At 38.9% G+C, this 14,054-nt stretch overlaps 1 protein-coding gene across 5 annotated transcripts in view; it reads left to right on the top strand.

The window, feature by feature from the left end:
* The window catches only part of FRMPD4 (FERM and PDZ domain containing 4), a 311,782-nt gene that overhangs the window by 154,020 nt on the left and 143,708 nt on the right, over positions 1 to 14,054 (top strand). The window lies entirely within an intron of this gene.

Here is a 14,054-nt window from a genome sequence, read left to right as displayed (position 1 = left end):
TAGGTGCCATGATTGCAGCTGTCCTGGAAATAGGCATGGTTGTACTGCCCCTGTTAGTCTGTGTAAATGCAATTATATGTACTTCTGATTGTGAAGGCAGATCACAATTCAGAGCACTGGAACAAAATAATTACATAATATGACTCTTGCTCGTTTTTATTTTTTCATTATCTGTGCTTGTGGTGTTGGGATTTGTCACATTAACTGGTTCTTGCAGCAGTAAACATCGCTTTAATTGACATTCGCAAGGTGTATCCAAATATTTTGAAAATTTCCAAGCATTCTCTCATTTAGAGTTACTATTTTTTGTTTTTAAACTAACTAAAACTTGAAGCAAGTTTTCCAAATATTTTATGGCATTTGCATTTTGAATTTTTATCTTTAAAGGTCTAAGATTGGATTTTCAGTCTTCTGCAACAAGTTCATCATTAAGAAGAAAGGTTATTTTTCCCCTCTTGCAGAAGGTGAATGTCTAATTTGGTTTTTGGATGCTTATTCACAGGTCTAATGTGCTGAATCTGTAGTAGTATGTCTCATTTGATGAAGCTTTCTGAATAGTATTTTATGTATGTGTAATAGTAATGACATGATGCTCCTAGGTTTGAGTCCCAGCTCATTAAGTGGATGCCTTGGAATTCTAGCTGGGCTATTAATTTTTCATGTATTTATACAGTAATGAATGATTAATGTGTGTTCCTGCACTAGAGTCTAAGATTTTGAAATGGGGAATAACAGATGACACAGCATGCTTTCAGCGGTGAAAATGTTTCCCAGGGGAGCACTGAAACCTGAAAGAGTGAGTGGATGAAAAATGAAGAGTTAAGTTAAAGAAAATGCTTTAGGTTCTTGTCATTTGAAAACAGATAACAAATATTTTAACTTCCCATGAACATTACGTTGTTACCTACAGATGTAGGAAAACCTAGATGTTTAATGTCAGGAACATTGACGTGTCAGATAAGATACTTCAAAAACCTTAAGTATAGGTGGGGTTATTTATTTATTTATTTAGTCTTTGCATTCAAATGAGCTTCAATGGGAATTTATTCAGTTGGTAGCAGGGGAGTTACTTTACCAGTAGTTCCCTGCTGGGAGTTATTTTAGCAGTTCTTTGCTCCCATCGCCTTTGTGGAGATGCTGTGAGGTCTCTGCCACTTGAGATGGGGCAGGGAAGCAGCAGTAAGAGCTGTGTCTGATGTAAGTCTGCTCCGCTTGCAGGCTTCTGAGGCATGGACCATGAAATACACACACATACAGGGCCAGAAGCCAAAGGCTGCAAATAAAACAGAGAGCAAGGACCGGGATGCGCTAGGGGATGGTTTGTGCCCTTGTGCCGTTCATTCTCCACTGCTGCTGGCAGTTTAAAGTCCTTCAGTTCAGAGGTGTGTGAAGTGTGTGACTACTGCAAAGGGCACAGTATAAAGCAAGCACAAGTTTGTTTGTTTCAAAATGCCATTACAATAAAGTGCCTTTCCTGTGCTTAGTCCTTTGCTATTGTTTAAGATGTTTATATTTTTACAAACCACAGCATGAATTTTTACAAGTTACGAGGTCTCTCTTGACTGTACCTCCTGTGAAGGACTTGCTAGATGATACGTGCTGAAGTACCATTGACGCTAGATAATACCAGCCCTCAAACTGATTCTTGCACTTTATGGAGAAGTACATCAACTCCTGATTTAAGAAAGGCTTTCTGTTAACACCATTTTATTTGGCTGCATTATTTCTGCAGGAGGTATATGCTCTACTCTTACCATGTTTGCTTTTAGAGCATTTTTACTCTTTCAGCTTTCTTTGGTTCTAAGCTAATATAACAAAATATAGAATCTTGTTTGAAAAATTATACACTCTCACGCACACTTAGAAAATACTGTCTCTGGTCTCCTGACTTTCTTATCACTTAGAGGTTCTCTGAGACACCTCTCAACATTGGTTAAACTAAAGTGCTTCCTCAACAACATGCTTCTTCCAGAGTGCTGCCTTGTAGAGTGGAGCCTCTTTGAAGCTTTATTTCATTGTTGGAGCCAAGTGGGCAACTCAGTAGCATGTTACTTCCTAGCAACTCAGTAACATGTTACTTCCTAAAACTGAATTATATAGATAGTATGAGAAGTTCACAACCTTTTTTTCCCTCGTCAAGGCTTCCTTTCTTCTGAGGAGCTCTCTGGGGGATGCAGCTTCCCTCTTCTGCTCGGGAGTAATTCCTCTTCTGCATCTGTCTTCAGTGCGCTTTCTGGGAGTCCCTGAATTAGGGCTGTAGCGTAGAGCAGTTTCATGCATACACATGCACACAGCTTTGTCTTATACTACCTTTGTACTTAATATGTCTTCTCTAAATATGTACCAAATATGTATCTGTTACCTTCTTATATTTCATAGGATTGAACTTCAGAATCACAGCACGGCTGAGGTTGGAAGGGACCTCTGGAGGTCATCTTGTCCAACCCCCTGTTCAAGCAGGGACGCCTAGAGCTGGTTGCCCAGGACTGTGTCCAGTCATGCTTTGAGTATCTCCAAGGATGCAGACTCCATCATCTCTTCATGTGAATGAAATCTAATTTGTCCTTTTAGGGTACTTCAGTACTAGTGGAGATTCAGGGTACATCTAGATCAGTAAATGTTTTCTGTGATATTCACTGTACGTCCCGAATTTGATGCATTGTAAGACTGCTATGATACTTCATACATAAATGATGTGAGGATTTACTGAATATAAGCTGTTGAACTCTGTTTCATGGCTGTGGCAGAGGGTTTTCTGGATGGGCAGGGTGACACTGTGACAAGGTGTGGGAAGGGCTCAGCTCCCTGTGGGGAGGCTCTGAGGGAGGTGAGGAAGCTGCAGGAGATAGGGCATGCAGGCCTCTCCCTGCTCTCTCTCCGTCTCTGCGACTGCATTATTCTCTTCCCATCCCTAATCCTCCCTCTCAAGATCCACAGGTGTCCTGCCTTCCAGTGTGAGTGTGTGTGTGTGTGTGTGTGTGTCCCGGGCCTATGCAGATGTAGCTGATGGATGCCATGCCAGGAGCAACACCCACAGCTGGCTGTGGGCTTGGTGCAACCCTTGAGCAGCTCTGCTCTACCCACAGGGTACCAAACCCCTGGTAGCCCCTCATTGTGTGGTGTGTCGAGAGTACTGCCCACAGACACAGAAAGCTTTCAAGTAAATTTTGTCCTCCTCTTCCCTTCTTTCCCGATCTTTGCCAGATTTGCGTGCTTAGGCCACAGAAAGAAGTTGGAGAATTACTTGAGTTTTGCTTATCTACTTAAGTAAGAAGAAAATGCAGCTGGAGATGCCTTGGTGTGGTTCACAGAGTTGTTTTGTCTTCTGGAAGTGGCGAGGTGGGGAGCTGTCGTGAGATGCTGCTTCTTGACTGGCGCGGAAACCTTTTGGGTCTTGCCACTTCATTTCTTCACACTGCAGTTTTCCCACCTGTAAAACAGATGTTGAAAAACTTGCATTAGCAAGGATTTTATGAGGTTGAATTTTGTAAGGTTGCTAAGCTGTTTGGGGATCCTCAAAGTGAAATTACATTATAAGGGGCAAATAAATAATCATTTGAGCGCTTTGTTTTCCAAGGCAACTTAGTTTTAGGCTAAATAAACTTCAAAGCTGATGTGTCACTAGGAAATAAAAGATGGTTGAAAGCTAAGGAGGTTATTGAGCCAAGCTGTGATGAATTAACTGAATTAGTATGAAGTAATGGCAAAATGTCACCACATTTGTAATTACTTCTTCACAAACTTGAGGGATTGTGAAATTAATGTCAAAAGTCGGATTTTTGCCAAAAAATCCCTTTGCACGATTTACATTTCTTTATGGGAAAATAGCTAGTGCCTCAAAATGTGATGAAAATGTGTAAAATACCAGAAAATGAAATTGAGTAAAAATTTTAATGTGCAGGTTTTATTCTCTTGTATCCATACACTTTCCTTTTACAAACAGAATAAAAATACAGATTTACCAGTCATGCATATTAAAATCATTTTTGCTGTGAGAAGTTTGGTTTTTTCGAGGGCTCTTTGAGGATTAGGCTCCAAGTTATTAATCAGATGTTGCCTCAGTGATACACAGGTGTTTATTGACTGAATGTTTTGCTGGGACTGCCTATGGTAGAAAGTGAAAATGCAATAAGTAAATACTCCAGTGCAAGGAATAAAATTATTACAAAAATTCTAGTGGAAGTCAAGGAGCAGCCTTTTCCTGGGGAATAATGTGGGGTTTCTGGCAATGGAAAATTTCCCATCGAGCCTTTAATTTGACCTATTGGTATATAAGATTAGCCTGTTTGAGCCAGGTGATGAAGTCTCCGATTTCATTTCAGTTGGGAGAAGAAAAAGGCTGTGCAGCAGAGCTCGAGGAACCATCTTCTGGTGCACTGTGCACGGTCATTGTTTTTCAGTCAGCTGTTTAGCTGCAGCGTGCGCCCCTGCTTCTTCAGTGATGTGCTGGAGCAAAGCCGGGTGCGCTGTGTGTGAGGAATGTAACAGCTTTCCGTTGGGGTTTTATTAATGGGGTTTTTTTTCAGTTGCAATACGAGTAAATACAAGCTTCTGGTACAAGTTTCTGGTAAGGATAGCAATTAGATGAAGGCTACCGTATATATTCTTTTCTGTCTGACAACTGAGAATGAGAAGCAAGGTCTTGCTATCGGCATGTCAGCTTAATATTCAGGGGGAAAAAGTGTGTAGAGCCTGCAAGAACTGGCTGCTGGGCACAGAATCTCTGTCTGGCTATATTACTGTAGATGTCATTTTGTGGTACTGCTTAACAGGCTTTTTCATAGAGATGGCTATATCTGCAAAAGAGAATGAAAATAGTAAAAGTCAGTGAGGTTTTATTGATTGCTTATTGTGTGGAGGTAGTGTCGAATGCTATATGATTGGCTGATTTAAAAAATAAATGGATAGTTCCAAGAAGCAATTAGGGGGTGCGCACATCAAGAAAGTAAATGTTAATCTCTCGCTGTACATGAGCTTTAAACAGCATCTGCTCTTCTGAATATTTGCACATTATATCTTAGTGCCAGACAAATGTATTTGCTATTTCTCCCTTTATTATTATTATGTGATTATACAAAAAGCTGTCTGGATTTTATAGCCTCTGACTTTGCTGCCAGCTCTCTCTTAATTAATTCTGTCATCTCTATCGTACATTGCTTGAGTAGAGGATGCTCAAGAAGTCAGTATTGTAGCCTTTCAGGACTATTGCTCGTTGCCCTCTTCTGGTGTCCCTTACAGACGATAGTGGTGCTGTACCTGTAAGAAGTTTTCAGGCTTATTTTTCCTCTGATAGAGCTTTTGCTGTAATAATTCTGTAATTATGCTTCACGGTGATAGGCACAGTCAGAACATTAGTGTTAGTTTTGCCTCTTAACCTCTATGGATAGGGCCTATATCTGTGTTACAGATTAATTCCCAGAGCTAATTAAACCTCATGAAACATGTTTTTCAAGTCTGGCAAAACTACTGTAAGTGAAGATGGAATTGCATTGGCTGAGTGGCTTAGCGGAAACTTGTGAAGCATCCAGCATCTGTGTGCATGCCGTCTTCTGTGGTTTGGGAGCAGACTTATTCTTATTTTTCAAAAAAGGGGCTGTAAGAAAGCAACATGCATTCGGTGAATAATACTTACGCCTTGAGGTGGTGGGGTGGCAGTAGTTGACAATAAAGAAAGAATATTCAAGTGTGGATCAGAGTCAGTGCTTGAAATCTTCCAGAGGTATGAAAAACTGCTCTATCAAAAGATTCTTGTCCCGTGCAACTTTTACGGCTTTCCCTTTCAAAACAAGCCAGTTCAGAGTATAAATGTTAAGGCTTTCATTCTCAAGACAACACCTCTTTGAAGCATAAATGAGATTTGCATAGCCTCTGCTAGATACATAACATTAGTTTGGAAGAGTACACAGGTGACTATCAGCAGATAGACAGCTGATAATGCTTGCAGACTTAATTGCTTAAAAATGGTTTCACATCATCCATGAAAAACACTAATAATTCATTTAGCCGAAAGCTCAATGCACAGGATCTTTCAAAACTGTCTAATGACTCAAGGTTGTCTTTGAATTTCAACTATTTTTTTCTTAACCAGGTAAGGCTCTTAGATAATATGTTAGTCTTGCATAATTGCTCTATTGCAAGAAAAATATTTCTGGAGGATGTTGTTTTCTTTTGTTACTTCAATTTTCAGTGTAATCCTATTTCTGCTGCTATATAGAAACTAATATAGAGGATTTTTTCTTATGACATTCACAAGATACAGGATTATTTGGACTAAAGAAAAAGCCTTATTTGCTGATTCTGAGAAGGTATTAGTCATTTCAGATGTTGGTGCATTCTACATTCTTACATTCTTGTATTCAGTCAAAACCGAATATATTTTCAGATGAGACCTGCAGGGACTGCTGTTCTTGATTTCAGACCACAAACGACGGTGCTGAGCAGCCTCAGTTCGTCTCGCTAATGAGCATCTCTCTATGAATGCGTTTTGCTTATTCTGCTCTCAGAGCAAGAAGTTTTAAGAGCACTTCATCTAGCTTTGAAGAATGTCACTTAGCACTGGTTTTAATTCCCGTTTGCTTTGGTATAAGGTAGCGTTAACTTTCGTATTTGAACTACGAGGTTCTTGAGTTGCGCATGTGAAACAAAACAAAGAGCAATATTCCCAAGATTAATTTTAACCCTGGGAGTCTGGTCTTTGTAGAGTCCTTCCGTAATCAGCGGAGAGAAGGTGGCAGCTCCTCCAGGAAAAAATGTGTTCTGCCTTCCTCTTCTGGCTTGCTCCTGGAAGAAATCTCTGTCCATTGGGAGCAGAGGAAACCTCATGAGATTACTCTGCTAAGGCTAGTTCTTTTGGATGTTTCCCAAAGTGTTACTTAATAGTTAAAAAGAAGACAGATGTAAGAGAATACTTTGAATAGCAGGACACCAAATCAGTATGTTGAATGTATACCTGCATGCCGATTGTTGTACTGTAAATGCAACATACTTAGTCAAAAAGAAATTGCTGTGCATTAAACAACTGTATTTCTACAATTCAGAAAGTATAATACATCAACAGCCCACCTATCTTTTCTTACACAGGCCTCAACTAGGAAAAAAAAAATTGTCACTGTAGAATAGGTTTCATCAAAAGCAAAAAAGGGAATAAAGTTTTTTAGTTCTCTAAAATTTCTTTACAATAGAATAACCAATTGTAATCTGAGGAATTTATATCCAAAACTTGCATATTAATAGAAGAACATGGGAATCTATACTGCAAAAATTTCCGATGCTTTTTTGCTCTTTATTTATAAACAAAAAAAAAAAGAAAAAAATCAGTATAGTATTTTAATATGTGCTGAATTATCAACATAGTCATATTAAACAGTGAAGACTGTTGGCTTTTCATCATACAATTTCAATAATTACTGATTTTTTTTTAAAAGCAATGTCTTGCAGCCCAGAGTTATGCTTTATATTTTATTATCTTTTTTCCTTTAGTTGCTGTCGTATATAAAACTGTATAATATTGCCAATGTATTCCAGGTTCTGCACCTCAAGCAAAAAATGTAGTTTCAAATTATATTTTTAAAAAAGGAGCTGAGATTTCTATGTATTACTAGGTGTTTTTATATAGCATTTCATTAATAAGGAAAGAGAATGTATAATGACACATTGCATTAATTTGGCATAATTGCATTACTCAGTGGTGATGCACCTGGCGATCATCTGAAATGTATGTTAATGAAAGTTTCATAACTCTAGAAATTAGGAAGTTGTTGCCTTTGCTAGAACTGAAATTAGATCCAGAAAAAAATTAAACTGTCCCAAAAATAAATTAGATCTTGTTGATACAAGACAGTAGCATCAAACAGGCATATGAAGTGACGGTTTCACAGGGAAAAATATTTCCATTCGTATTCTTTTAATTGTAGGTGTTTGAAAGCCCTGAAGTTCTTGAAGTAGTCTTGGCATGATGAGTTAGTTGACAGAGTATAGGCAATGTAATCAAAATCCATATCAAACAGTTTATAGCATGTTTTCTACATTTTTATCATGAAAATAGTAATGCATATGTCATGGAGAAGTTTATTAATTTGCATGAATAAGTTTCTCTGGATTGTGAATGCATCATGCCATGAATGAAGACACATACGGATTTGCTCTGTACGGGTCAGTTTGTTTTGGGCAGATATTTTTCGCTTGTCCTACTGTAATCCCATTATCTCAATTTTTTTTCTTCCCATAGATGATGGAGAGTTGAGTGGGTATAATATTGTAAATAAGAATTCATAAGAACTATATTTTAATGCAGTTTTTTTAAGATGGTAGATAGAAGCCAAGAAAGTATTATATTTCTTCTCTTTTCACAAAATCTAATGTGTTACAATTTAGTCTTCCAATTAGAGTAACAGCTCAAGTTGTGTGTGTTGTGCAGTACATACCTAATCTCTTTTCTCTCCGCTGCTCTGAACTGGATAATGAACAAGGTATTCTTCATCCCCGTAACTGCCAAATATGCAGGGGATTAATGTCTAGCAATAAGTACCCATATTTCATGCAGTGCTAAATGTGCCAGCTTTCAAACTCTGAAGTGCCAGATACCTTAATGTTTGGGGTTTTTGTTGTCGTTCTGATGTCAGAGTTAAAGATGGAAGTGAAGTGAGGTTGGTTTGTCTGCACTGCTCTCGATCAGCAGAAAGGTTCATTCACTCGACCACAGTGGAAGCTGCGGCCGTCCATCAGCCTCAGCCCCTCTTGGTCTGCCTCGGCTCAGGCTCCTTTCCCTGTAGCAGCAGTGTACGATAGCCAGTCTCTAGGCATGAGACTGCTCTTTTGTTTGGGCTTTGTATTCCATATATTTTTTTTTTAATTTAAAATATTTAGCATTAAATATTATAGTATTTTGTTTGGAATATTTTTTGACTGGTTTCTTTGAGCGGCTTCAATATGGCAGAAATGCAATGTGGTACATTTGAGTAAAAGAGGTAATGTAGAGCACGTTAGAATAAAGAATATTTTTGATAAAAAAAAGAAATCTAAAAATGCTTGACATTCAGCTAAAGGATGCTGCGCTGTCTTGATTAACACAGTGCTTGGTTTATTTTCATGCAACACTACATTGATCTGCTCAAATTTAGTGAAAAATAGGGAAGAATAGGTGCAGACTGAAGCATTATAGCATCTATTACATTATCATCTGAAGTTTAACAGTAGTTTTACAGCATGAAGGGATAGCTAATGCAGGAACATCATGAAAGCTTTCCAATGAGTTGACAAATATTGTTTCTGCAAAATAATAAGAGGAAACTTATGCTTTTTATCCAGATGCACTAGTGCTGTCAGTACTATCTTTCTTGAAAATATTACTGTGCTTAGAATATAAGATGGCATTAGAAGAAATTACTTGAAATTCAGAAGCTCATATGTTTTTCTGTTTAATGGGTGGTGTTCGTGTATTGATATTAAGGGCTCAGTTATGCTATATAATCAAATTCAAAGTAACTCAGCTTCCAACTGGTTTGCTTTAAACAAAGTAGAGTTTAAGCCAGTGGGTTTGTCTGATTTCCAGGCAGAAAGTAATTTGGAAATGTTTGGGTTTCCATGGCAGATCTGAACTGTTTGGAAAAAGTCTGACACGAATGTTGGAATGCTTATTTTCCGGTGGCATCAGAAGGGCATGGGCAAGGGCTATTCTGTCCTTCAAACAAGGCAGACTGTCAGTAGCCATGGACAAGTTTTAGCAATTGTGGGGACAAGCAATATTCGGATTCTTCACTGCAGCCTCTGAAATTGGGTTGCAGATTGTATGGGGAGAAAAATTTATAGTCTTTGAGTAAGGTGTTTATATTTGCAACCATTCTGTAACTCTGTGCCTAGAAGGAGGAGGAATCTGAACTGAAGCATTCGTAGTGTTGCCTATCAGGATTTATGATATATAAATATTTTTGAGAGATGAAAGCTTACTGAACTAGGATTTTCTTCCTGTTTCACTGTCATAACACCTCTATACCTCCCTTCTCTGTTTGTTTAACAGAGAGTAGTCAATCCTATTTCTTTTCAGCGGGAAGTGTAACTTGAATTTTTCTTCCATTTCTATGCTTTGTGCTTTATTCCCTTTTGACTGGTCCATATTCTAATTGGGAAATAACCATCCTTCTCTTCATTGTTTTTCTCCATGCTTCCCCTGGAGCCACCTACTAATTCTGGGAGCCGCATAATTTTTCAGATGTGCAGTTGTTAAATTTTAACTCAGATCTGAAGCAAAGAAAGACTGGCCTGTTTCCCACAGATCCATGCTGGCCTACCTTAAGAATGTCTTAAATCATCTTATCTTCTTTTCGTTTAAGCCATCATTGATCACCTGGCAAAGTTTGTGAACTAATTTGATCTTTTGATTTGACTTCTTGCAAGTTAAAAAATTTGCACTCATTGATTTCTTCATTGAGCCTATATTTTCTGTTTTACCTATGTTTTTTTAAATGACCTCTGGGTTAGATTTTATGTCTTAAAGTGATTCCCCTGGCTAATTACCTGTTTTATAATGATAAAAAATGTCCCCCGTTTTTCATTTGAATTCATCTAGCTATCATTTCCAGCAACTGACTGTCATTACACTGTTTTCTGAGTAGATAGAGATCTACTATCAGAAGTTTCCTCAGGAATGCATTTTTACTTTAAATTAAAAAAGAAGGCAGGGGAAAGCTATGGAGTCTGCTTTATGTCTGCTTAAATCTATCTCCCTTTGGTTTTCATTTTAAACATGAGACGATATCTGGTGGGATGCGAAATAATGAGGTGCTTTAGAACTTCTGCAGTTCTTATAAATGATTATTTCATTATTGCTTGTTGATTTTCTCTGAAATGCATCTATCTGCTGAAAGCCATGGTACCGGCCACCCTAAGCCCCTGTGGCAGGTGTGTTGGGGGTGCATTTTAGGTCAAATTACTTTATTATGCAGAGTGGTTCCACAATTTCTCTTCTGCTATCTACCTCCCATTTCTGTCATTGATGCCACTATAACAAGTTTAGTCCCAGCTAAACCAAATAAATCCCGCTGTCTGATAAACAGAGAAATGAGGAATGCAGTGCCTGAGGGAATATTTCAGCTTGTCATTCCTTTCCAAGGAAAAATGTCTCCTTGCTTTACTACTGCTCCAAGAAAGGAGAAGCATACAGAATGCCCAAGATTAGTATCTCTTCTGGCGCATCATTCAACCGTTTCCCTTAACTTAGAAATAAAAATTTCGCTGATGGTATTTCATGCTTGCACTGCTTCTTTTCTGTGCAGCATCCCTGCATGACTTCATGCAACTCAGGACAGCAGCTTAAATATGGGGCTGCGGGCTGGCAGGGGGCTGGAGTTTGATGCATCTTAGATATGCTTTAGGTATCATTTTCAGATGAAAGATGAGTTTTGGAAGAGAAGGTTTTAAAAATCTCAATTAGGAAAGTATATATCTATTTAGAGAAAAATGAAGACTCTCCAAAGTGCTTTTATTATAAAAACAGCTGCCTTTTGTAAGTAATCAATAGATAATTGATGCAAGGGCTTCAAGCACATACCTTTTTGGAAAGCAATACAGTGATGTTGCTGTATTTGATACGGCTCGGTACTGTTGTAACTGGACTTCTGATGTTCTACTCAGCAAACTGAAGGATAAAGCATCAAAAGACATATCTGGAAATACAAATGTTTCATCCAGTATGAGACAAATTATCCTTATCTTAAGGCAAGCTCTTGGTGAGAAAATTACAAATGCAACGCTGCACTTCAGTGCCCTTGTGTTTGGGAAAACAGCTCTGCGGGCAGTCAGGGAAGAATAGGTCTGTGCTCCATGGGAGGTGTTTGGGGTGGTTTTGTTTTATTTGTGTGTCTGTGTTTGTTTTAATGAAGATTTAAAACCTTTGCACCTAGTTATTTACTTTCCACCCCTAGAAGGGTGTCCAGGCCATGCCGCATCCGCTGTTGTGTTCTCCACACCTCTCATGGCTTGCCAGAGGCTACGGGTATGTGGCCACCATGAAGGGAGGTCACTATTGGTGCCACTCTGCTGTCACCAGGGCCTGTGCTAGCTCTTCTTGCTAGATGTAAATAAAGTATGTTCTTCAGCTTCAGGGAGCTTTCGAAATTTCATGACTAGACATCTCAAAAATATGACCGAGTGGCCCCTATGAAGACTCTGTCCTTGTGGGATCCAAGTATCATTTGTTGCTCCTTATTGCCAAGCAAGATTTAAAAATGGATAATTCATCTGTTCTATTACAGTACACAGTTTCAGAGTATTAAGAAAATTAACCCTGAAAGAATGACACTTAGCAATAGCAGAAAAAAAGTTCTAAAATAATCTTTCCTGATACTTTTAAAATGAGCAGCTTCAGGCGGCTTCTTGAGGTTCCTCTGAACCCAAGCAGTGACTCTTGGTCCTGCAGCGTGGGGCTTGCTGGTGTCCATGGTCCAGGGACAGCCAGTGGCACCTTGCTGTGGGGAACTGGTCCATGGGACAGTGTCTCACCTGCCAGCTCGTGGCCTGGCCAGTCAGCCCCTGCTCCCAGGATTTTGCTGGACCACTGGGTTTGGGAGTGAAATAACCCTTACGATAGTGCCTTGAAAAATGGACCTGGGTGTCTCACAGTCATTAGGACATAAACTATTAACATGCCTTTTCGTAACAGGGACCCTGGCTGAGCTTGGGGTTTCCCAGATTTTTGATTAGTTTCCTTGGATTTTGCTTTATGTCCCTTCCTATACAAATGGAGGAATGAAAGGATACACCTGTGTATCACCCCACTTCTTTCCTTCTCCCTAATTAACTTTGGTCCAATGACTTTAAACTAATTAGATCATCTGAGTTGGTGCTGAGGAAGCAAGGAGACATTTCTCACGCGTTGAGTTCAGTGAAGGTACAAACTGGATATTTTTCTGGCAGAAGCTGTTCTCCTACTTTTTCATATGCTAATAGAGGGTTCAGTTTCTCTCCTCTGCCCACTGCTTCCAGGTAAATGAGTTTAAAACATTTTAACTGGGCTAGGCTTGGTAGGTGCAATATGCACTTGGACAGGTATCTTAACAGCTGACAATTTTTTTCTTAAGAATAAATGGGATAAAATGTGGCCCAGTGATACAACCGATGGCGTACTTAGAACGAGTGTTGGGATTTCACCCCACTGACCTTTCTGGGACTCGAGCTGGTTGTTATGTTCCCAAAGCGGTGCATTTTCATTCCTGGTATTTGTTTTGCTTATGCATCTCATGTGTTTACTTACAAAGTAAAAAAAGCTACCGGACTCAATGTGTTATAATAAAAAGTGAGCACAGTTAGCCTTGTTAACTCTCTCCCTTGCAAGAATTTTTGCCCTGTTTTGCTTGTTTCGCAACTACAGATTAAATTGGTCCTATTTTTGCTTCCTAGATGAGTACTTAGACTAAATAAGCAGTAGCATTTTCCAGATGAATGTAACTAAGAGGAGGCATGCAACAACTTATGGTAACTCATGGACATTCTCACTCCCATCAAGTTCAATAGATTTGCTCTCATTAGAGAAGTGAAAATTAGGTGTCTGGTTGCTTTGTTGGTGGAAGATGTGGCCACATTTCTCTTGAGGCACTGGCAGGCCTTCCCAAAGCATGTAGTGATTAGAGAATTTTCTCTGGTGGTTGCCTGCATGTGGTTCTGCAGCAGACATATGTATTAAAGCAATAGTTGTCTTTAGAAAGTTTATATCAGTAAAATCTCAGGATCAATAAGGCATATAAATTCTTGCAATCCTTGATCTATATTTAGTTTGCAATACTTTGAAAATATTTGATTACCAATGGCTTAATCTTTCAGATACCACTTGGTAAAGATGATGTGTGATTTTATGACAAAATTCAGCTTAACAGTTTCTCAATTGAACTTTTTCATATGGAATATGTTACTGTCATGTTTAAGATGTATTTTGTCTGTTTAAATGGTGTTGGAATGTTTGAAGTTTCATCATCCTGGGAAGGGAGAAGGGGAGCTAGGAACAGCTGACTTTATTTGGGAGCTAAGTAGTAACGCATGACGCCGTTTTCAGCCATGGATTTTCT

The sequence above is a fragment of the Nipponia nippon genome, unplaced genomic scaffold (genome assembly GCF_047370975.1).
Source record: "Nipponia nippon isolate SJK-2023a ecotype South Korea unplaced genomic scaffold, ASM4737097v1 scaffold_2, whole genome shotgun sequence".
Taxonomy (NCBI): domain Eukaryota; kingdom Metazoa; phylum Chordata; class Aves; order Pelecaniformes; family Threskiornithidae; genus Nipponia; species Nipponia nippon.
This window is presented reverse-complemented; position numbering and strand designations above follow the sequence as displayed.